The 24,966-nt window shown below is 44.4% G+C and overlaps 1 long non-coding RNA gene across 3 annotated transcripts; it reads left to right on the top strand.

Moving 5' to 3' along the window:
• The first annotated feature begins 795 nt into the window (after window positions 1-795).
• LOC124554837 lies at window positions 796-24,602 on the top strand. Of its 3 annotated transcripts, none has more exons than XR_006968469.1 (2): window positions 796-849; window positions 23,839-24,602. It is a non-coding gene; the product is annotated as an uncharacterized LOC124554837 (long non-coding RNA). The 3 variants fall into 3 exon arrangements; XR_006968467.1 differs by lacking the exon at window positions 796-849 and adding an exon at window positions 969-1,016; XR_006968468.1 differs by lacking the exon at window positions 796-849 and adding an exon at window positions 1,151-1,318.
• Window positions 24,603-24,966: the final 364 nt, after the last annotated feature.

Raw genomic sequence — 24,966 nt, 5'->3', positions numbered from 1 at the left:
ACAATGACCACACACAAGCCACAAAAGAGCAGCACCACACACACAAAACAAAATGGCACATACTCACCTACAATAACAAGATTGTTCACAGAATAGGCAACATATTAAAGAAACAGGGACTCCAAATAGGATACAGGATGGAGAACACAAGACAGAAAAAGACCAGAACACAAGAAACACTCCTGGATAAATTTAACAGGTCAGGAATATATGAACTCACATGCAACACTTGCCAGTCAGTATACATAGGACAAACATGCAGAAACTTCAAAACAAGATATTCAGAACATCTCAGAGCTTTAAAAAGCAACAGCTCCCATAGCACATTTGCTGACCACCTTATAGCCAACAACAACCACCACCCAACCACAATAGAAACAGACTTAGAATACTAAAACCCAGCCACAGCCTATACAGCAAACTGACCATTGAGGAAAACTTCCATATAAAGAAGGCAATAGTGGAAGGAAAACAGGTCTTAAACGAATACACTACACTCTGCAAGGGCACACTATTTAACACATTAAAAGGAACTTTAATAAATACACTAAAATCTGCAAAGACGCACCATTTGCACACAAATAGGAATACCATATAAAAGACAACAAGCACAGCTAAGAAACCCACACAAAGATAAAATGCAAATAAAATTCAAATTTGGCGCCAAACTCTCTGGTAAACAAATGAACACTGACTGGGCTGGGACACACAACAAATCACAATCACAGTGTTCTGGTGTAGTGAAAAGCGTTTTACTACGTAATTTGTGGAAAATACTTGCTAGAGTTACGTATGCATCACAACATCTGAGCATGATGCGGAGAATGGAAGTGCTTGTCTCACGAAAACGTAACTAAATACGAAAATAGGTGCGAAAAACTAAATTACACTCTGGAATATAGGTTAACTCTCAGCAAAAAACTTTCTCATCAACATCGTTTGGTTGCAGATGACAAGCTACCTGTAATAATTAACACAAGAGTGGTCCAGTAAATTCATGCTCACCAAATGTAAAGGTATTTACAAAAAGAAACGATCTGTTGTTTGAACTAAAAATGCACTTAATTTTATAATCATGTAACAAAAATGTTCACATTGCAGAATAAATAAAAACGAAAACCCACAGATGATGGCACAGTGGTGCCGAAACATGTTTGGGTACTGAGAAAAACGGTGTTTTGCGTAACAGGCGGACCTCAAATCCCAAAAATGTTAACTGCAAACATGGCCAATACAAGGAGCTGCAAACCAAAGATGGATATGACTTTTTCATTCTACTTTCAATCAATTGGGACTTTTTAAAAGAGCTTAGTAATTGGTACTACATTATAAATCTATGTTTAAATAAATTAACAATTACTTTTCTGTTTAAATTTATTGAAGCTCTTCTCTTTTTCCTGTTGGTTTACACCCACCACCGATAATTCTATTTTGGTAATGCTGAGGTGACATGAGGACAAATCATATAAGACACATTTTTTTAATTGTTTAGTGATTTACTCACTTGCTTTTGAACCATATACTGTAACTTATTGGAAGTATTTTCTTAGCAAGAAAAATGTCATCATTAATTAATTTTCTTTGAATTTTTTTAGTTAATATAGTTTCATAATATGAATCATCCTTGCAAATACTGTATGTCACACTTTGGGACACTCCACTTGTCACCCAGTATTATCCTGGTCTTGAATGTATCAATCAGCTTCTTCGCCAAGGCCATGACTTCCTAAAATCATGGACTGAAGTGTGATCCATTCTGTGTGAGATTTTGCCAGCCACACCTAGAATAGCTTTTCGTCACCTGGTCTCCGCAATATCCTTGTCAGACCCTATGCTCCTTCTGCACTCATCTCCCTACCCTGTGGCTCCTACTCCTGTGACTGTCCCCACTGCAGGATTTGCCCTATGCACCCTCCTACCACCACCTATTCCCACCATGTAACTGGCAAAAATATACTATCACAGGGCGAGCCACCTGTGAAACAACACATGTCATATACCAGATGTTGTTTAAACACTCTTCAGCCTTACACAGTGGCATGACTACTACCCAGTTATCAGTCAGGATGAATAGACACAGGCAGAGGGTGTATACAGGCAACAAACAATATCCTGTTGCAGAGTGTGCTGTACAACATGACAGTCGTGATCTCTGTGCCTGTTGCACCACACAGGTACCAGTTTCTCAGAACTCCACAGGTGGGAACTAGCAGTACATGTCCTTGGTTGTCGCAACCCACCTGGCCTTAATTTACATTAATGCCTTCCATCTCAGCATTTCTTTCCTTTAACTTGTCCTTTCTTCACTCCATTTTAGTTTTCTACATCTTCCGGCTTGTTTATTTTTTGCTGTCCTGCCTGCCACCTCTGTTACATACAAAGCACTTAGCTTTTCACTTTTGTTAAGGCATGCATGATGTTTTTGTAGTAACCTCTGTCTTGTGTATTACCCTGTCTTCCATCTTTAAGCTCCCAGATTTTCAAATCTTGCCCGTTACAGTCCCCAACAATCAATGTTTCTTTCTCATCATGTCCTGTAAGTCTACCCTGACCCGAGGTTCTGGGTGACTTTTCTGAACTATACCCGTTTCCCTACATCTCTGCAGTCCTTTTCCTTCACCCCTCTCCCTTCCTCTTCAACTCTTCTGCCAGAAAATGGAGCCACTGGCCCCGAAAGCTTGTAAAAGTTCAATCCTGTGTGTGTGTGTGTGTGTGTGTGTGAGGCAATAACAGAGTTCAGTTAACTGTAATAACCGACTCATAGAGGGATGATCAACAAAAATATAATAAGTCGTCTGGGTAAGAATTTTAACAAGGAAAGCCTGGAAACCTAGATGGAGATGTATCGGGCTTAATGCTTTCACCAGACAAATATGAGGTCACAAGCATTAAGAAATGAGTAATGACTAAATCATGAAAGGATTGCCAGCAAAAAAGTCATCTTGGTAACAATTTTAACAATTACAGTCTGGAAATCTAGGCAGAGATGTACAGTGCTTGAAACTTTAGCGATATCAGTATGAGGTGACGAGCATTAAGAAACCAATAATTTCAAGCTGGCTGGTTGCAAATTGTGGGTAAAAATGTGACATGATCACGTACCATCTATAAGCAAACAACCACAACACAGTATAAAGCTGCCACCAGTTGACGAGCAGGACGGAGTTGATTCAAGAGTTCCTGACAGCAGATGAGTCTTGGGTGACCATCAACTGACAGCAGAGAATTATGCAAGGGAAATACGTGTATTCAATTAAGCTTGTCCCCTAAGAAAGACTTGCATTCTTGCCTGTACATACCTGTGGGTAGTTTGTCTATCATGGCTTACTTGTAGCTATGACTATTGTCATTTACAGTGTGATGTATGCAGGACCTGAGGGTTCAATTTGAGCAATAAGAAACTGGCTCCCTTTCATGATTCTAGTCTAAGTGATAGGGCAGGCAGGCTCTTTGTTCTAGTAATTTGAGTGTCTAGTAAGCCTCATCTATGTTCTCCACTCATTAAAATTGTGACCCAGTGACTGTGCTCTTCAGCATGTTCACGTAAGCTCAGGAAGAAGCAATAAAATCAGACCAAGGTACCAAACCAGAAGCTCATTTCTTCATTTGTACCTCCCTAGCCTTATACCCGAGTTTGTATGCTGTCTCCAACCATAGAGACCTGATAAACCTCAGCTAAACCCTGAACCCTGTTGTCAACTTATTCCTTTGCATGAAGCCTCTAGTGTGCCAAAGCATTGGTGGATCTGAAAAATCCCACACCACTTGCTGTCTAACTGAGGGATTCATGTATGTATGTTGCAACCTCCATCAGGGTACAACACAACAATAATGCTTTAACAATGGCAAATTGATTGAATGTGTCTGCTCAGAACTGAATATGCTGGTCTGCATTGACGGTTTTCATTTGGTTGCTCCCACATACTGGTTTCACTCAAAAGACTGAATGTTTAGTCCAATCAATTCGTAAAGCTACAACCGACTGATTAAATTGTTTTCATTTGTTTGCTCACATAGAGTAGTTTTGCTCAAAATAATGAATGAATAATTCTGCTGACACGTGAAACTACAACCAAATTAGATGACTGTTTTCCAGTAACCAACTGTATCAATTGTTTTTTCATTTGGTTGTTCCTGTCACTAGGTCTTCCAATGCTGCAGTAGTCCAATGTGGTCTGACTACACAAATAAATAAAGTTTATAAAATTTCACTTTTGTTTATAAACTACTCTTTATAGCACAGTCACACCAGTATGTAGTCACACATACTACAAGCATTACTCTGAGACAGCAAGAGTCTCAATTAGTTTTTTGACATTTAGTTGGATGGAATGGTTTGTCCTCTTCTATCTTGTCAGCAAGTGATGCATTCTTACTAATGTGCCATGCTGTCTCATACAATCGGTGCTTTAATTACTATCAAGAAATTTGTAACTCCATGAATCATGATTTACCAGTCTACACGAGTCGACCGAAGCGTCCGATCCCACCCGTCGGCTTTGACCTGTGACGTAAGGCTGTTGTTGTGTATGACGTCACGATGGCGCGGAATTTAGTTAGTGAGAGTGGCGTGTTTGTAGGTGTTGTTTTGATGCGATCAGTGGTGCTCTCTGGTGGTGTGTTAGGTGATGTTTCTGGTTTAGTTTGCGAGTGTGGCGTCGTGTGAACTTTGGTAAATTGCTTTTTTATGTCTTTGGTAGGTATGGATATGACTGACAGGGTCAACAGTTTTTGGTTGTCAGCTACGATGGGGGACAGTGCGTTGTCTCTAATAAAATTTCTTCAACTATTCGGATTTTTGGATGAAGTCGTGAAGTGTTCGGTATGCTATGAAGAAATGAGGCTTACTTAAAGTTCCGGCGTCTCAGACTAGGGACGGCTGTATGTGGAGATGTTGTAAGGATAACAGGTCAAGGGAAGTGTTCGATCCCAATGTGTGGCTGGGAATGTTGGTTTTGGTATTGGGAGATGTTTTTGAGCTAGATAGGTCAAGGGAAGTGTTAGGTCCTAATTTATGAGATCGGGAGCTGCTGTTGAGCTATATAGGTCAAGGGAAGTGTCCGATTCCAGATAATATTGTGTTTAGTGGTATTTGGGGAGTTTTGTGATGTTGGTTTTTTTCCTCGTTTTGTGTGGTTTTGTATGGGGGTGGGTGTCTAAATTTGTTTATATTTAGTTTGTCCCCACCCAGAAACCCCCTATTTCCCGCGCCTGTCCCGTTAGTGTCAGACTTTTTGTGGAACGTGTGTATGTTTGCTTTTCGATGTATTTTCGTCCTCATAATGTGTACGTAACTACTTTATATGCGCCATATTGGAATCGTGGTTTATGGTCGTTTCCGCCATATTTGTGACGTCATGGGTCAAAGCAGACGGGCGGGATCAGACGCTTCCATATTTCCGTCTGCGCTTCTTCCTTCAGACCTCCTCTCATGTCTACTGAATTGCTTACTTTCTGTTGAACATCCCAGCTGCGTACTTGAGGTTTCCTACATTTTTAAAATGTTTTGCAGATGCATACTGTATTTTAGACTCTTTGCTGATGTGATTACTGCCATCTGAATTTTTACAGAATTCTTTCTTATGTTTTCGTCTTCATACTTTCTGTTTCTTCCCCAGACATTATCCTTCTTTATGGTCATCAATGGGATGTTAAAACCTAATCTTCATTTCTTTTTTCTTATTTATATCATCTCCTTGTTTTACATTAGCCTTCCTTCTCCTTGAGTGACAGGGAACAATTACTACTATTTCGATCTCCCATTCATTCTTTTGCATTTTATTCTATTCTGCCTGTAAGCAACCAGTCTTAGTACTTGCACTTTTTCCCTTCATATTAATTTTGTGTGTCATCTGTTTGTGCCTGTTTCTTCTGTGCTTGTATTACGACAAACTGTTCTAGCTCAGTGACCATATTGTCTTGACATGCAGCTTCAAGTAAATATAGTATATTCCTACATAAATATAGAAGAGAACGTAGCTTACTTGTTTTAACTGTCCAAGTAATTAACAGTGTAAAGTAGAGATAGTGGTTTTAATTGGATAGTTGTTTTATATTGTAAGGCAGAAGATAAAAGAGGTAAAACTTACCTATCAAATATAAAGTGCACATGAAAAGGAATTATAAGGTACAGTCTTCCACATTGAATTCAGCAATACAGAGTGTTCTGGATTGAGTAGTAAAATGTGTACATGTACTAACAAAAAATGTATCCATTGAAAGAACTCTGTCTCCTCCAATAAAATGTTGAGCAAAGTAAAACTGTGCAAATTCCTCCACTATCACATGAATGATATAAAACAGTGTGTTCCCATCTAGAAATAAACAGTCAACTATGAAAGAGCTTAAAATTGTAGAAAGGTACTTCAAAGAGACCAGGGCATAAATTGTCCAATTGCAGAATTGAGGTTTTACCATATGCTGAACACAGTTCAATAAATACAAGTTGAATGGCTTTAGATGTTTCCCAGAAATCTCTTAAGAGTTCTGCAAATTCCTCCCCCAACTGCAACAGGTTCCTAAGCACAAAGTAAATGGGAGAATGATACCTAGACTACATTAATAAGATTGTTCCAGTGTTACCGTTGAACACGAACAGGATCGAGATCCATATGGAAGGAGCGAGGATACAAATGCAGGTAAAATCTCCTTGCATTTGTCTCAAAGAGATGTATTGCAACACTCCTGTGGAGAGTGTTTACACCATCCACAAAAAAGGATTAACTTACTTACAAGAGAGCTGCTAAAGGGTTAATAGCTTTACTTTTCTTGTTCTTCTTCTTTTCCCTTTTCCCATTTCTTCTACAGGGTCAGTATTTATAAGTGTTTGAGGAATGTTAGTGGTAAGTGTTGGCCAGATGCCCTTCCAAATGCCCCCCCCCCCCCCCCCCCCCCCCCCCCCACCAAGATAGAATTGGTGTACCCCACCTACCACCTGCATCTAGATTTATGTTCAAGTGTAAGAATGTTTGCTAAAAGTTTGCATAGCATGTAGCTGAGGCAGAATGTGCATACCAGACCAGCATTTACCTCGTTGGATGTGGGAAACAGTCTAAAAACCACATCCTGTCTGGCCAACTCAGCAGCCCTCATCATTAATCCGATGTGGGAAACAGTCTAAAAACCACATCCTGTCTGGCCAACTCAGCAGCCCTCATCATTAATCCACAAGTCAGATTAAATCTGGATCAAGCTCACCACCTCACATCCCAGAAGGGCTGCTTTAATATGCTCAGCTACCTGGTTAGGTAATACCTTTATTAATAAAGTGATGAACATCATGTCTTACTTGTTCTCCTCATCACAGATTTGCAAACAATTTCACTCATTATACATGTTTATGAGAAGGTAACAGTATGCTCACTGTAGCTTCCTATAAGTTGTTCTGTGGATTGGCCCTATGAAAGTATATGTCCTCTTCCCTTTTTGTCATCAGCAGGTCATATCAAACTTATGTTTATTTTCATACGACAGGGTGATTATAATTAAAGTTCCAGGTTCAAAATGCCATAAAAAAAGAATAGCTACTCAGAACGATGTCAAATTTGAATGGAATATTATCAAAGAAATGGGAAATTGTTGTGACTCACTGATCTTTCAAAGTGCCACCGCGCAGTTACGCGCGTCCTCTACATGTGGTGCTGTCTGCCAGCCATGCAGCAGCAGCGCCACCTAAGCGGCCAACCAGCCAGCGACCACTAGATTTGGACTCAGTCTTACTCTGTTTACTTTATCTGTGACTTTCATGTATTGCGTCTTCCTTGAAATATATTTGTTCAACTTGAAGTTATTACAATTGGTGATGAGGTAGTGATTTTTCTTTTCCATCGTTGATCCACATGTTTCCATGGCTACTTTAGAGCAACTATTGCTAGGTCTTATAGAACAGCAAACGCTTCTCACAAATGCGATTCGTGATTTCGTCGCGGCATCAAATGCAGGGCGTCTCTCGCCGTTGTCTCTACCTACTTTTCCTCCTTACGACGAGACGGCGGCAGACTGGTCTGATTACGAAAAACGTCTTTGACAGCACTTCTTGGCATTTCATGTCACGGACGAACAAACTTGTAAGTACCTGTTCCTTTAATGGATTTCACTTCAAATGTATCGGTTGTTGTCGCAATCGGCTCCTTTGAAAGATCCTGCGTCTTTGTCCTTTGCTGAAATGTGCTCACTTCTGTCTGCCTATTTTCAAAAGCATACGCATGTGGTAGCCTCTCGTGTTGCCTTTTATTGTTGTCAAAAACAACCAAATCAATCCTATCGCGCTTGGGTTGCTGAACTTCACGGCCTCAGTAGAAAGTGTCAATTTGTTACTGAAGTTCACAAAGAGTCCTACGCCAATTCCATGGTACGGGATGCTATTATCCGATCGGCGCCCGACATAGAAGTTTGGCAACGTGCCTTCAGTTGGCAAATCTGACTCTAGATGAAGTCCTATCCATCGCTCAGTCTTTTGAAATTCCTCGCATTGCTGGAGCGCAAATAGAGGCCTGGGGTGACGTCGGGGGAATACAACCTCTGTGCACTGTTGACGAAGCGTGTGGCGTGTCCCCGCCGGCCGACGTGGCCACAGTACACTCCCAAGCGCAGCCTCGGCCTAACCATAAACAAACCTCTAAGAAACTACAGCAAAACCCACGGCAACTTCCTTCATGTCCGTGGTGTTTTACGAAACATTCACGAGAAGATTGTCCACAATGTTGGGCCGTGTGTCACAAATGCAAAAAAAAGGGGTCATGTGTCATCCGTTTGCAAATCCGACCGCATATATGATGTTCATGAACATGACACTGATTCTGATTCTGTGTTGTCTGTCAATTGTACTTCTTCCCTTTCAGGGAAGTTATTCCTCACTGTCCAAATACTTGGTCAAGATTATTCGCATGCAGGTGGATACTGGTTCTGCTGCCACTATCATCAATTCTCAGACGTATCTTCAGTTGGGTTCTCCAATCCTGTCACCTGTCAGTAGGCAATTACGGACTTACAATAAACAGAAGATTTCTCTCTTGGGACAATTTGATGCTGAGGTATCTTACAAATCTGTCGTTCGCACTGTTCCCATATTTGTGGTCGACCATAGTAACGTGGAGAATCTTTTTGGTTTCGATGCCTTTCATGTTTTTGGGTTCTCCATAGATGACTCTGTCAATATCATCTCTGATGCTATTCCTTATTCTCAACTGGATTCCTTGTTGACAACATTGTCGTCCCTTTTTTGTCCTGGGTTAGGCCATGCAAACGACTTTGAAGCTCATATCACTCTCAAACCCACTGCTCGGCCTAAGTTTTTTCGGGCTTGACCCATTCCTGTGGCCCTTCGTGATCAGGTCAAACGGGAGCTGGATTGTCTCACTGCTTCAGGGGTCTTGCTTCCTGTCACTTCCAGTGAGTGGTCCTCTCCTGTCATTTTCGTTGCTAAGCCAAATGGTGATATTCGTCTCTGTGGTGATTTCAAAGCCACTGTAAATGCTCAACGCCTTTATCGACACTTACCCTATGCCTCGACCTGAAGAATTGTTCACTAAACTTGCTGGAGGCCAGTATTTTTCTAAACTTGACCGGTCAGAAGCTTATCATCAACTTCCTCTCGACGCTGCTTCCCGGCAGTTTCTGGTCCTTAACATGCCTTTCGGCCTCTATCAATACCAACGATTGCCATTCGGGGTTGCCAGCGCCCCTGCTTTCTTTCAGCGATTCTTGGAACAATTATTGCTCACTATCCCTGGGTGTATAAATTACCAGGACGACATTGTTGTCACTGGCTCCACCACTGACGAACATCTTCAAAATCTCCGCACACTTTTTCATGTCTTACAGACAGCCGGTCTTAAGTGTAATCTTCAGAAATCAAAATTTTTTCAGGCATCTATCACGTACTTGGGGTTTCAACTCTCTCGGGATGGTATTCATCCACTTCAGCAAACTGTCAATGCGATCGATGCTCTTCCTTGCCCTACATCTGTTAAGGAACTGCAAGCCTTCTTGGGGAAAATAGCATACTATCACAGGTTTTCACCATCTGCTGCTTCGGTGGCTCAGCCATTGCATCTCCTGTTGCATCTTTCAAAGTGCTGCCACGCAGTTACGCATGTCCTCTACATGCGGCACTGTCTGCCAGCCATGCAGCAGCAGCGCCACCTAAGCGGCCAACCAGCCAGCGACCGCTAGATTTGGACTCAGTTATGATTTGACTGTTAAAGTGTACACACGTCTTACTCTGTTTACTTGATCTGTGACTTTCATGTATTGCGTCTTCCTTGAAATATATTTGTTCAACTTGAAGTTATTACAGAAATGTGATGGAAACAATAAAAATTTATGAAAATTTTCCCACTATATGGTGCTGAAAATGTCATAACGTAAATGGATTCAGCTACAAATTACAGAAGAATTGCAATATGATAACTATGGTGTGAGTTCCACATTAAACCAACTGTACTGTGCAATGTGTATCACCGCTCTCAAGTGTGACATTTGACAGTAAAACAGTGGAAGTGGTCAAAAGACATCTGTCATATTTTTTCCTTCATTGTCGTATCTGATTTATTTACTTCATTAACAAAATCAAATGAATTTTCCTAATTTTTTTCTCCTCTTTGCAGTCATGTATTAGGATTTGCAGAATATTTATGTTTTTTTCAACATTTCATTCGATATACCTAGAATGGCGGATGGGGTCAATTCGAACCCACTGTAATTTCCTTTTTTAATGTATGTAGATCATCCAACAATGGAGTGGCAACAGTCAGCAGTCATGCTGCGCATTTGCCTCTCAGTATTGCAATTTGGCACATGGAAATTCCAGTCAACCATAGTTTATATCTTTTTTGTCCACAAAGCACGTTTTCGAACATGTGTCATCAGCGTAGACTTTCTGATGAAAAAGTGTTACATCTCTTATTTATTTATTTCTTACTTCATTGATCCAACTGTGACAAACTCATGAGGGTATAGAGTGTGTCAGTAAACAATATATACATAGGTAGTATTAAAGCAGTCAATCATACTAAAGTAATATTCCATGTTTGCATTACACATATGTGGTTAGAATGACAGATTACAGCAAACATTAGACACAGTAAGTGGAAAACAAAGAAAATTATGAAGTTGAATTGGAAATTGACTTCACTGACGAAGATGATGATTATGTACATGACACAAGTTTAGATGAAGACACTGTGAATAAGGAGTGATTAGCAGAAGAGGATTCGTATGCTGATCTATGTCAATCATCGCTTCTTTCATTACAGCAGGCACAGCTGTACATGTCTGCAAAGATAACTGCTAGCAATGGAACCATGTGAGGGGTCGTGTTATAACTTCAAGTTGAACAAATATATTTCAAGGACGACACAATACATGAAAGTCACAGCTCAAGTAAACAGAGTAAGACGTGTGTCACTTTAACAGTCAAATCATAAACTGAGTCCGAGTCTAGTGGCCGCTGGCTGGCTGGCCGCTTAGGTGCCACTGCTGCTGCATGGCTGGCAGACAGCACCGTGTGTAGAGGAGGCGCGTAACTGCACGGTGGCACTTTGAAAGATCGGCGAGTCACAACACTTTCCCCCCTTCGAAGTTTTTGCACAGGTCTTGATGGAGGTGGCCTGTAGATTGCTAACGTACATAGGTGTTGTTTGACCGGCCGTAAATTCTTGAGGAGGAGGCTTCCCGTACGGACGGAAGTGTCCGTGATGATAACGGGTCGAGATGACAGGAGACGTGGGGGTCGAATCTGCTGGGGCCCCGTGCACCAATCTGCCCATTGCGGCAAGTCCGGTTGTTATAACAGGAGACATGGGTGATGTGTCCGTGTCCGTGGAAGAAGGAGGCGAGTAGCGTTGCTCCGACAGATGATGGTCATCTGGTTCCTGCATGGGCACGTCTCCTGTTGGCGTCAGTTCTTGTGCTGGCACCGATATGATGGTGAGAGGACTGCGTTGTGAGCAATGAGAGATTCCAGGATCCCGAGCCGAAGGTGGTGTAGTGGCATCCGGAACAGGCGTCGTCGGCACACGAGGCTGAAGCTGGTCCGAATGACGCACTGCAACACCCATGTCTGTCTGGATTTCATACAGGCGTCGGCCACAGTGTCGTAAGATGCAGCCAGGACTCCATTTTGGCCGCCTGCCATATCCCCGTACCCATACAAGGTAGCTGGCGGTGAACCGGTCAAGCAAAGGCACCCGCAGACGTGAAGTGGAAGACCGCAGAAGATGAAGTAGCGTGCAGGGCTGTCGGCCGTGTAAGAGCTCAGCCGGGCTGTGGTCGCCCATGGGGGTGAAACGGTAAGAAGCCAGAAATTGGAGAAGGGCATCATCAGCAGCAGAAGAAGTCAGGAGTTTCCTCATCTGAGCTTTAAATGTGCGAACAGTCGTTCAGCCTCACTGTATGACTGTGGATGGAACGGAGGGGCCGTGACATGCATGACACCATGACGGGCACAAAAATCCGAAAAATCGGAAGAGGCAAATTGTGGACCATTATCAGTGACAAGAGTAGAGGGTAGGCCTTCCAAAGAGAAAATGCGAGCTAGGGCATTGGTGGTTGCTGCGGTGGTAGGCGATGTGCAACGGACAATGAAAGGAAAGTTAGAGTAGGTGTACCTAAAAAAGGTCCCACGAAGTCAGCATGAATACGCTCCCAGGGCTTCTCAGGCGAAGGCCACAGTGACAAAGATGACTTCAGGGTGGCAGCCTGTGACTCACAAGGGCCGCAGGCAGCGACCATCTGTGCAATTTCAGAGTCGATGCTGGGCCAGTACACATGACGGCGCGCCAGAAATTTTCTGTGAGAGACACCCCAGTGCCCTTGGTGAAGGAGGCGCAAGACCGAAGCATGCAAAGACGCAGGTACCACAACTCACGGAGAAGCATTTTCGGTGGAAAGGAGGATAACACCATCCCTAGCCGTGAGGCGGTAACGCAAAGTGTGGTAGTTCCACAAGATCAGAAGTCTTAGCGGATGGACGATCTGGCCAACCCTTCTGAATACAGCGTAAAACCCAGGAGAGGGTAAGGTCAGAACCCGTAGCAGCCGCCAGCCGGTCCCCAGTGATGGGGAATCCGTCCACAACCCGCTGCTTGGCAACATTCAGGTGGAAACACAAAAGTTCGTCCCTATCAAATGCCAGATCAGGACCCATGGGAAGGCGAGACAGTGCATCAGCATTCGCATGTTGAGCCGTCGACCGGAAATGAATCTCATAATTACAACGAGACAAGTAAAGAGCCTAACGCTGGAGGCGGTGTGCAGCCTTGTCGGGAAGTGATGTTGATGGATGAAACAAGGAAACAAGTGGTTTGTAATCCGTAACAAGATGAAATTTGGATCCATAGAGAAAAACACCAAACTTATGAAGAGCATAAATAATGGCCAAAGCTTCTTTTTCAATTTGAGAATACTTTTGTTGGGCATCCGTGAGCATTTTGGAGGCATAAGCAATGGGTTGTTCAGAACCGTCAGAAAAACAGTGCGCAAGGACTGCACCAACCCCGTATTGAGAGGCGTCCGTGGCAAGAACAAGACGTTGGCCAGGTCGATAAGTCATAGCATAGTCTTCAATTTCTGGGAAGCCGCATCGCATGGCGAGGACCAGTGAAAAGGCATGTTTTTATGCAACAGGCAATGCAACGGCTGAGCCACCGAAGCAGCAGACGATGAAAACCTGTGATAGTATGCTATTTTCCCCAAGAAGGCCTGCAGTTCCTTAACAGATGTAGGACGAGGAAAGGCATCGATCGCAGCGACAGTTTGCTGAAGCGGATGAATACCATCCCGAGAGAGTTGAAACCCCAAGTACTTGATAGATGCCTGAAAAAATTTTGATTTCTGAAGATTACACTTAAGACCGGCTGTCTGTAAGACATGAAAAAGTGTGCAGAGATTTTGAAGATGTTCGTCAGTGGTGGAGCCAGTGACAACAATGTCGTCCTGGTAATTTATACACCCAAGGATAGTGAGCAATAATTGTTCCAAGAATCGCTGAAAGAAAGCAGGGGCGCTGGCAACCCCGAATGGCAATCGTTGGTATTGATAGAGGCCGAAAGGCGTGTTAAGGACCAGAAACTGCCGGGAAGCAGCGTCGAGAGGAAGTTGATGATAAGCTTCTGACAGGTCAAGTTTAGAAAAATACTGGCCTCCAGCAAGTTTAGTGAACAATTCTTCAGGTCGAGGCATAGGGTAAGTGTTGATAAGGCATTGAGCATTTACAGTGGCTTTGAAATTGCCACAGAGACGAAAGTACCAGTTACTGTGAAACTACATTACTTTTTACCAACAGTAGGAAGCGCAGTTTTTTGCTTCATTCAGAAATTGTTCCCTAATGCCACTCTGAGTAAACTTTCCTATGATCAGGTTGTAGATTCTCTAACTATTATGACCAACAAGTGAATGTAGTGGCAGCTAGGTACCATTCTTTCATTACAAGAAAAGGTCAGAAAAAACTTATCGTCAGTGTGTAACAGATTTGATGGGTATGACGAAGAAATGCAAATTCAAATGTGCTTGTGGTGCTTTATATTCTGATGTTATGTTATGTGATGCAATCGTGTACAATATAACTGATGTCAGACTTAGAGAACAGATTTTGAAACAGTCATATCCATCATTTCAACACATGCAAATACAAGATGAGTATGATTCAGGTACCATGTTCGCCGATAAATTTGAGCAGCCAGGTTGACTCGTCCCTTGCTCGTGACTGGCTCTTTAGGCAGAAACAGTTCATGTGCACCATGCCATGTAAACAGCTCTCTAAACAGGTTAATAGATCCCCTGTGGGTCTGGGGGTTAGAATAGGCCCGAGGTATTTCTACCTGTCGTAAGAAGTGACTAAAAGGAGTCTCACACTTTTCGGCCCTATGAGTTGAGGTCCCTTTCTATAGTTTGACCAGCCACTTTCAAAATTCTACAGAAGTGCAGGCCATATGGGGAATGATGCCTTATGTGGTGCATGAGTTATCCATAGTGCCCTTAGATTCGATCTCCTGAATCTCTTGTCATGGCTTTGCATCTCCACCAGCGATTCAACTATTTGGGTGTGGACACTTTCCGCAGTATGTCATCTTCTTCCATTGTCTCCTGTCCTCTTTCACCCTGTAACAATATTGGATTTCTCTGCACCCAATATCCAGCATGGTAGCCAGTCCATTGTGGTGGGGCTGTCATTTACCCATTTGGTGGTAGCCTTCTGACAACAGAGGGATCACACTGCTGATGCCTATGTATGCTGAGGAGTAGATGCCTGCCTTCCTGGGGCATCAGGACTCCCGGCAATGGCCATCATGCCAGTTGGCCTTTGCTGTGGCTGGGTGGTGCGTGTGGGGAGAGCCCCTGATCAGAGTGGGTGGCATCAGGGTGGATGACCCCCAGTGAAGTGGACTAAGTCATTTCTTGCTGGTGACCGCATGGCCCCAGCAGTCTCTGAGAAGGGCAGGATCGAGTACAGTGCCAACAGGTATCACCCTAAACCGTTTCCCTCCCTCACTATATCATGGGAAGAACGTAGGGCTACAGAACGGACAGAGCCATATTCGCCTCGGTTTTTAGTCTGGAGCAGAACTGATGGGGACTCCTTTCTACCTATGAAGCCTCAATTTTTCATTGAACACCTTGAGGATAAGTTTTGAGAAGTGATAGCACTGTCCAAGGTTCAAAACAGTGCAGTTGTGAATCAGACAGCATCCCCACCCCAATCCCGAGTATTACACGCCTGTGACATGCTGGATGATATTCCTGTTTCCATCACTTCCCATAAAAGCCTCAACATGGTCCACGGGATCATTTTCCATTGCGATCTCCTCTTGCAGTCTGACAATGAGTCCACATCAATTTAGAGTGGTGGGGTGTTCATTTCACCTGGCACATTTACAGGGGACCCAAAGACAACAGGGTTGCTACCGGTGCCTTCATCTTGGCCTTTGAGGGTGATTCATTGCCTGAAAAGGTCAAGTTGATGGTTTACTGCTGTGATGTTAAGCCATTTGCCCCTCCCCCTGTGCAGTGCTTTAAGTGCTGGAAGTTCAGGCACATGTCTTCCCGCTGCACTTCCAGTGCCACATGTCGAGACTGCGGATGTCCACTGCACCCACGTACTCCATGTGCGCCTCCTCCCACTTTCATCAACTGTGGAGAGCACCACTCTCCCTGCTCACCAGACTGACCAGTACTCCAAGAGGGCTGGAAAATTATGGAGTACAAGACCCTGGACCGGTTGACTTACACAGAGGCTTAACGTAAATTTGAAAGATTACACCCCATTCATCTGATGTCAACATATGCTGCAGCTACATCACCATTGCTATCCCAAGTGCCAGTGGTTCCTCACTCTGTGCCACGAACAGTGGGCCCGCTAAGCCACCAGAATACATCTGCCCCCTTTGTGGTAGGAGGCAAATCTTCCTCCATTGCTCCCAAAGCACCTACTTCGGGATCAAGGCCCCCCTGAACGCAGGGGATATCGGTCTCTTCCCCCCTGCCAGAGAAGCGACAGCCTCCTTTGGCTCCTCTTGTGTTGTGCAGAAGGGGTCCCTTGGGGCCCTCTCTCCCAAGGTCTCCAATAGTGCCACGATGGACACTCGCCAGTGGCTCAAGGAGCCAAAAGCTGCTGAATGAAGAGCTTCATGGTCTTCCTCCGTGCCTAAAGCTGCTTTGGAGACAGCTTTCCAGCAAACTCCTAAAGGGAAGCGAGACAGCAAGCAAACTAAGAAGAAGTTTGCTAAGAAACAGGACTCTCTGGTGGCCGCAGCACCACCACTCCCTACCAATTCTGCATCTGAGGATGCAGTGGAGATCTTAGCATCCCCTGTGGACCTGGATCTCACTGACACCTCATCCACCATCACAATGGCTACAATTACACGATTGGTGGCAGTAGGTGACCCTGAGACATAACCTGCCTCCTTGCGCTCTTCATGCCTTCCCAGCCTGACTATAAAATCATCTTTCATTGGAATTGCAGCGGTTTCTTCCACCACCTGGCTGAGCTACAGCAACTCTTAAGCTTTACATCTGCTTTCTGCAATGCCCCCCCCAGGAAATCTGGTCCCCAGCATTACAAGAACCATAGCGACTATAACAGAGTGTCAGGTGGAGTTTGTGTCTATGTCCTGAACTCAGTATGCAGTGAACCTGTGCCACTTCAAATCCCTCCTGAAGCTGTGGCTGTCAGAATAAGGATGACGCAGGAAATGACTGTCTGAGACGTATATCTTCCTCCACATGGTGCAGTACCCCTGAATGCATTGGCTGCACCGATTCATCAAGTCCCTAAGCCTTTCCTACTTTTGGGAGATTTTAACGCTCATAACCCCTTGTGGGGTGGCACTGTGCTTGCTGGTCAAGGCAGAGATGTCAAAAATTTACTGTCACAACTCGACCTCTGCCTTTTAAATACAGGTGCCCCCAAACATTTCAGTGTGGCACATGGCACATATTTGGCCATTGATCTCTCGGTTTGCAGTCCTGGCCTTCTCCCATCTATCCACTGGAGAGCACATGACGAGTTGTGTTGTAGTGACCACTTCCCCATCTTCCTGTCACTGCTCCAGCGTCAGGCCCACAGATGCCTGCACAGATGGCCTTTAAACAAGGCAGACGGGGATGCTTTCACCTGTGCTGTCACCGCTGAATCTCCCCCGCATGGTAACATCAATGTGTTGGTTGAGCAGGTAACTACAATGATCATTTCTGCGGCGGAAAACATGATCCCTCGTTCTTCAGGGTGCCCCCGGCGAAAGACAGTCCATTGGTGGTCACCAGAAGTCGCTGAGGCAATTAAGGAGCGTCAGAGAGCTCTACAGAGGCATAAGCGACACCATTCCCTGGAGCACATCATAGACTTTAAACGGCTTCGGTCCCACATTTTCCAGCTTATCAAAAGACAGAAACAGGAGTGTCACCTTCCCAAGTCTGGGAAAAGATCAAACGAGTTTTTGGGTACCAGACCCAAACAGGTGTTCCCGGTGTCAACATAAATGGCGTGTTATCTACCAACATAAACGCGATTGCTGAGTGCTTTGCTGAGCGCTGTGCTCGTACCTCTGCGTTGGAGAATTACACCCTCCCCCTCCCCAGCCTTTTGCACTCTCAAACTATGGATGGAAGGGAAAGTCCTCTTGTTCACTACACGCCACAGTGAACCCAATAATACCCCATTTACAGAGTGGGAGCTCCTCAGTGCCCTTGCACATTCCCCCGACACAGTTCCGGGGCCAGATCAGATCCACAGTCAGATGATTAAACATCTCTCATCTGACTACAAGCGACATCTTGTGATCTTCAACTGGATCTGGTGCGATGGCATCTTTCCCTTGCACTGACGGGAGAGCACCATAATACCAGTCCCCGAACCCGGCCAAAACCTGCTTGATTTGGACTGCTATCAGCCCATCAGCCTCACCAATGTTCTTTGTAAGCTGTTGGAATGTGTGGTGTGTCGATGGTTGGTTTGGGTCCTGGAGTCACGTGGCCTACTGGTTTCATGCCAGGGCTGTTTCCACCTGGGTCGCTGTACCACTGATAATCTTGTGTCCCTCGAGTCCGCCATCCGAACAGCCTTCCCCAGACGCCAGTACCTTGTTACCGTCTTTTTTGATTTACGAAAAGCATATGACACCACCTGGCGACATCATATCCTTGCCAAATTATGCGAGTGGTGTCTCCGGTGCCCGCTTCCGTTTTTTATCCAGAATTTCCTGTCGCTTCGTACTTTCCGTGTCCAAGTTGGCGCCTCCCATAGTCCCCCCCCCCCCCCCCATATCCTGGAGAATGGGGTCCTGCAGGTCTCTGTATTGAGTATATCTCTATTTTTAGTGGCCATTAACAGTCTAGCAGCAGCTGTAGGGCCATCCGTCTCACCCTCTCTGTATGCAGACGACTTCTGCATTTCATACTGCTCCATCCAGTACTGTTGTTGCTGAGAGGCGCCTACAGGGACCCATCTACAAGGCACAGTCATGGACTCTAGCCCATGGCTTCCAGTTTTCAGCCACAAAGTCATGTTTTATGCACTTCTGTCGGCGTTGTACCTTTCATCCAGAACCAGAACTCTAACTTACTGATGATTCCCTCACTGTAGTGGAGACATATCAATTTTTAGGACTGGTTTTCGACGCCTAATTAACTTGGATTCCTCTCCTTCGCCAGCTTAAGCGGAAGTGCTGGCGGCACCTCCGCTGCCTGAGGAACACCAACTGGGGTGCAGATCACTGTATGCTGCTGCAGCTCTGAGAGCCCTTGTTCAATTCTGCCTTGACTATGGGAGTCTGGTTTATGATTTGGTGGCGCCCTCAGCATTGTGTATACTTGAGCCAGTGCACCACTGTGGCGTTCGACTAGTGGTGGGAGCTTTTAGGATGAGTCTGGTGACCAGCGTCCTGGCAGAGGCTGGTGTCCCTCTATTGCAGGTCAGGCATGCGCAACTGCTCGCCAGTTACGTTGCACACGTTTGTAGTTCTGCTGCTCAACCAAATTACCATCTCCTTTTCCCACAAATGGTGGTTCATCTCCCACATCGGCGGCCCAGGTCAGGGCTTACAATTGCAGTTCGCGTCCAATCCCTTCTGTCTGAACTGGAGTCCTTGCCTTTACCACCTATACCCAAGGTCCATTCACATACATCTCCATGGTTTACACCCAGGCCGCAGCTTTGCCTGGACCTTTCGCATGGCCCATAGGACTCAGTTCACCCCGCAGATCTCCGCTGTCACTTCCTCTCGATTCTTGACATGTACCGAGGCCACGAAGGGGTTTACACCGATGGTCATGTCGGCTTTGCATATGTCCATGGAGGACATATTCAACAGCATTCCTTGCCCAATGGCTGCAGTGTTTTCACTACAGAGCTTATGGCTATATCTCGTGTTCCTGAGCACATCTGTTCAGGCCCTGGGGAGTCATTTCTTCTGTGTACTGACCCCTTGAGCAGCCTACAAGCTATCGACCAGTGCTAACCTCATCATCCTCTGGCAGCAACCATGCAGGAGTCCATCTATGCCCTGGAACAGTCTGGTCGTTCAGTGGTGTTTGTGTGGACCCCAGGACATGTCGGAATCACAGGCAATGAACTTGCTGACAGGCTGGCCAAACAGGCTACACGGAAACCACTTATGGAGATTGGCATTCCAATTACTGACCTGCATTTGTTTTTGTGCCACCAGGTTTTCCGGCTTTGGGAGACGGAATGGCATAGTCTTAGTAACCACATCAAACTGTGTGTCATTAAGGAGACTACGAATGTGTGGCAGTCCTCCATGCGGGCCTCTCACAGGGACTCTGTGGTTCTATGCTGGCTCCACATGGGCCATGCTTGGGCACAACTACCTCCTGCACCGTGAAGACCTGCCTCAGTGTCAGTGTGGCACCCGGTTGACAGTGGCCCATATTCTGGTGCACTCTTCCACTTTGACTGCCCTGTGACGAAATCTTCAGTTACCGGACTCGTTGCCACTTATTTTATCTGACAATGCCTTATCTGGTGATTTAATTATACTTTTTATACCTGAGGGTGGGTTTTATCATTTGATCTAAGTTTTAGCGCATGTCCTTTGTCCCTCTGTGTCCTTCACCCTAGTGCTCTTAGGGTGGAGGTTTTAATGTGCTGCAGAGTGGCTGGCATCTCGTAATCTGCTTTGTCGTTTTAATATCTTCTACCTATTTATTGTGTTTCTGTGGTTTTCTTGTCCCCTTTTGTCCATTTAAGTGTTTGTCGCCATTTGTTCATCCTTGTGGTTTTTCCTTTCTCTTCGTTTTGTGTTGTCAGTCTCGCTTGTTTTATTCTCATTCTTGTGGCATTGTTTTATTTGGAACAAGGGATCAATGACCTAGCAGTTTCGTCCTTCTCCTCTCTTTTAAACTAACCAACCAACCTGGCAAATAGAATTAAGTCATACCTTCGGTGCTATTCGTGGCACAAATGCCATGACTGCCCACCCAGACAAGCACAGTGTTGCACTTGGAGCAAGAAAGGTCACGTACAATCCGTATGTTTGCAACGGAACAAACAAAAGAATTCTGCCCACTCACGTAATCAATGCAGTGTATTCAAAGCCTGCTGCAGTCATTAGCAAAACTAGCAAGCAAACACTTTCTTCAGTGCTATGCCAGTCCAACAAACTTTTTGTTCAATTGCATATAAGTGGGAAGCATGTGAAATTTCAGTTGGACATGAGCGCCTCTGTTACATTGCTGAATCGTGACACATATGAACTGTTAGGCTCCTCACACCTTTCTAAAAGTAGCACACACCTCACAGCTTATAATAGACAAGACATCCCTGTTCTCAGAAAATGTACTTTGCCTGCCATGTATTACTTGTGTACGCAAACTATGACTTTCATGTGCTACAATCATGCGATTGTGAGAACATATTTGACCTTGATTTATTTTATTTTTTTGGTGTTAACATTCAGGAAACACTGTTGTCAATGACTGCATTCAGTGCCAAAGACAGTGTAGGTAGCTTGCTGAAAAAATTCCCTGAACTTTTTCTGAAGCTTTATTCAAGGCTAACAATTTTGTTATTTTATTGCACATATTACTATGAAAGACAATGCTCAGCCGAAATTTTGCTGGGCAGAACTGTTCCCATTGCATTATGGGACAAAGTGTCCACTGAACTTAAAGAATTGCAAGATAGTGGAGCTATTGCGCCCATACAAGCTAGTCAATGGGCAAGTCCACTGGTTTTGCTCCCCAAACATTCAGCTCACATTCGCCTCTGTGTTGACTTTAAATCTACAGTCATCCTACAAACTGTGATTGATAATTATCCATTGCCACCCCAGAGGATCTCACGAATGGATTAGGCACTGGTCATCACTTTTCAAAAATTGATTTGTGCGATGCCTATCTTCAAATACTAGTAGACGAAGCATCTCAAAACGTGTCGTGAGCATTCATTTGGGCTTGTTTAAATATTTGCATTTGCCTTTTGGCAGTGCTTCTGCACCCACCATTTTCCAACAGTATTTGGAACAGCTGACTGCTCAAGTACCAAACTGTTCAAACTATTTGGATGATACTGTTGTAGCAGGTCATACACCTGAAGAACACACTGAAAATTTGTATAGTTTGTTTCGTGTGTTATCTGATGCAGGACTAGAGTGTACACTGGACAAGTGTGACAGTTTTAAACCTGAGTTGCAGTATCTTGGTCATGTCATAAACAGTCAAGGTGTACATCCTCTTTAGTCACATTTGTTATCCATACAGGACCTGCCAGTTCCTCACAACATCACAGAATTGCAGTCAGTCTTAGGGAAAATGAACTATTATGTTCAGTTCATATCAAATGCTACACAAATCACAGCTCCATTGCATCAATTTCATCATAAGAACATCCCCTTTGTTTGGATAGATGAGCGCCAAGAAACTTTTAAAAAATATAAAGATGTATTTCTCAGTGATCACTGCTTGGTAAACTTTTATCTTGACCTACCTGTTGTGTTGCAAGTTGACGCTTCCGCTTATGGAAATGGTGCAGTGCTATGGAAATGGTGCAGTGCTTTTGCACAGATTTGGTGATAAAGACAGGCATATTGCTTTTGCATCAAAAGTGCTGTCCAGATCTCAGTGTAACTATTCACAAATAGAGAAAGATTGGCTATTGTGTATGGTGTCACCAAATTCCACCACTATTTGTATGGCAGAAAATTCTACTTAGTAAATGGATCACAAGCCACTGCAGTCCTCGTTTTATCCTATGAAGCTGGTTCCTGTACAAACTGTCCAAAAATTGTAAAGATGGCCTTTGTTGTTGTCTCAATAACAATATGAGAGAGTGTATTGTCCAACAGCTCGACATGGTAATGCAAATGCACTTTCACATCTTCCGATTGACCCTGATACAGACTTTGATGCTTCTGGTGCATCTTGTTGTCACATCAATGCTCACAATTCTGAATTGCTTCAGTCCTTTCCTCTGAATTATAGGAAAATTCCTCAGGCCATGGAAGCTCATTCAAATTTGAACATTTTGCTAAAATATATTCACACATCTTGGCCTGACTCATTGCAGTAGCGCGCTGATACTTTGATGTCGGCATAGCTTCGCTATACAGAAAGGAGTGATTCTTGTTCAAAATGACTGTGGACAGTCACATGCGCTGATCCCCAAAGCTTTGCAAAAAGTAGTATTGCAGTTACTTCACCAAGGACACTGGGGGATTGTTTGTATGAAACAGTTAGTATGTCGACACTGCACTTGGCTGGGTATGGACACCCAAATAGAACAGATTATGTCACAGTGCCATGCATGTGTTGAAAATCAGTTTGCTCAGCCACAAATGTTTTCTGCTTGGCCTAAGTCACAATCATCATGGCAATGTGTGCACATAGACTTTGCGGGATCTTTTTGGAACACTCGTTGGTTGATTGGGTTGACTTTTATAGCAAGTTTCCTTTTGCTGTGCCAGTGAACTCAACGACGTCACATAGCACTTTTTAGGTGTTGTCCTCAATTGTTTCCTTTGAAGATTTGCCTAAACTCATAGTGTTGGACAATGGTTCTCAGTTCACATCAAATGAATTTGAATCATTCTGTGAACACAATGGCATACAGCACCTAACTAGTGCACCATTCCATCCACAGTCGAACTGTGAAGTGGAACATTTTATCAGAATCAAAAGAAGGCTGGAAGTATCGCTTCGAACTGCATGATTTTGTGTTTTACGGGGTTTTTAGGAGCAGCAGATGGTGGGTGCAAGGCGAGATCCTTTGTCGAATTGGCCTATGCATGTATCTCATTTCAGGCCCAGACGGATTGCAGCACCGACATCACAATAAAATTCGCCACTGCCATGTGCATGGTTATCCTTCTGTATCTCTTCCCCCAGATTCATAGATCCCGAGGACAGTGTGGCCACAGCAGCTGCCAGAGGGTGTCATCACAACACCACAGGACAACCCCATCCAGATGGAGCCTTTGCCTCCTCTGCCTGCTCTCGTCCTACCAATGGAGCTGGATCCACAAATGCCGCAGTAGCCAACGCCTTCTACATTGTGGTATGGGCCTCAGGAGGTGGACATGTACCCTTCTGGATGTCTTCCGGGGGACATTTCCACCAGTGCACAGGCCAGATAGTGGGGTATGACTGGAAGTCTCACGTCCCCTGCAGCCACAGCTTCCAGTCCATTAGTGTGTCCACCCTGCTGCCTCCCCCACTGTTTTCGTGCTCCATATACAATGACAGTCCATCACCTTGGTGGGGAGCAATGTAACGGCATAAAGTCAAGCACCAGCATGCTATTTGGGAATGATAGAAAAGAGGTGGCTGTGAGAAGACGTCAGCCAGTCACACGCTGACTGACCCCTCTCCAGGATGACTACACGACAACAGCAGCCCCTATGTGAAGAGGACATAAGTGCCGTGACTGACTGGTGATGCTCCAGTTGAATAGCCACTTCACGACCAGCGGCTGGATAGAAGCGTCAGTGCTCATTACTTTGCTTGTACACTCTATGTAACACAGACATGGGAACTGTTATACTGAAGAAATTGCTTATTTTGTATGTCACTCTTTGCTTGTGACACAGCTGTGTAATTGTCAGATTTAAGTATTGTCTTTTAATTTTTTGTAATAAAACTCATTAATATGATTTGTTTGAATTGTTTTTCTAGTGAACTGAGTAGGATTCCTGGACTTCACATATTTGATGACAAACTTAGAGACATAATGAAATTTGCCGGTGATGGTACAAGTAACAGGACCTCCACAACCCATCTCCTCAGAAAAATACAGTCCTATGTAAACAATGCTGTCAACCTGCACCATACTGTTCACTTTGCAGAATAAAGAGATGCCAGCTGATGTGGGAGCAGATTTTCCACTGGCCATATTCTGCAGTTCTGTGTACTGACACGTCCTTAGAAGCGGAAATGGGCTTCATCTGTCCACAGAATGTTCCATAGTCATTCACTGTCCACTTCCATACAAGTAAGAAATTCTAGAACAAACATTTG

Source organism: Schistocerca americana, chromosome X (assembly GCF_021461395.2).
Source record: "Schistocerca americana isolate TAMUIC-IGC-003095 chromosome X, iqSchAmer2.1, whole genome shotgun sequence".
NCBI classification, from domain to species: Eukaryota; Metazoa; Arthropoda; class Insecta; order Orthoptera; family Acrididae; genus Schistocerca; species Schistocerca americana.
Note: the sequence above shows the minus strand (reverse complement) of the source record. Positions and strands in the feature narration are given on the sequence as shown.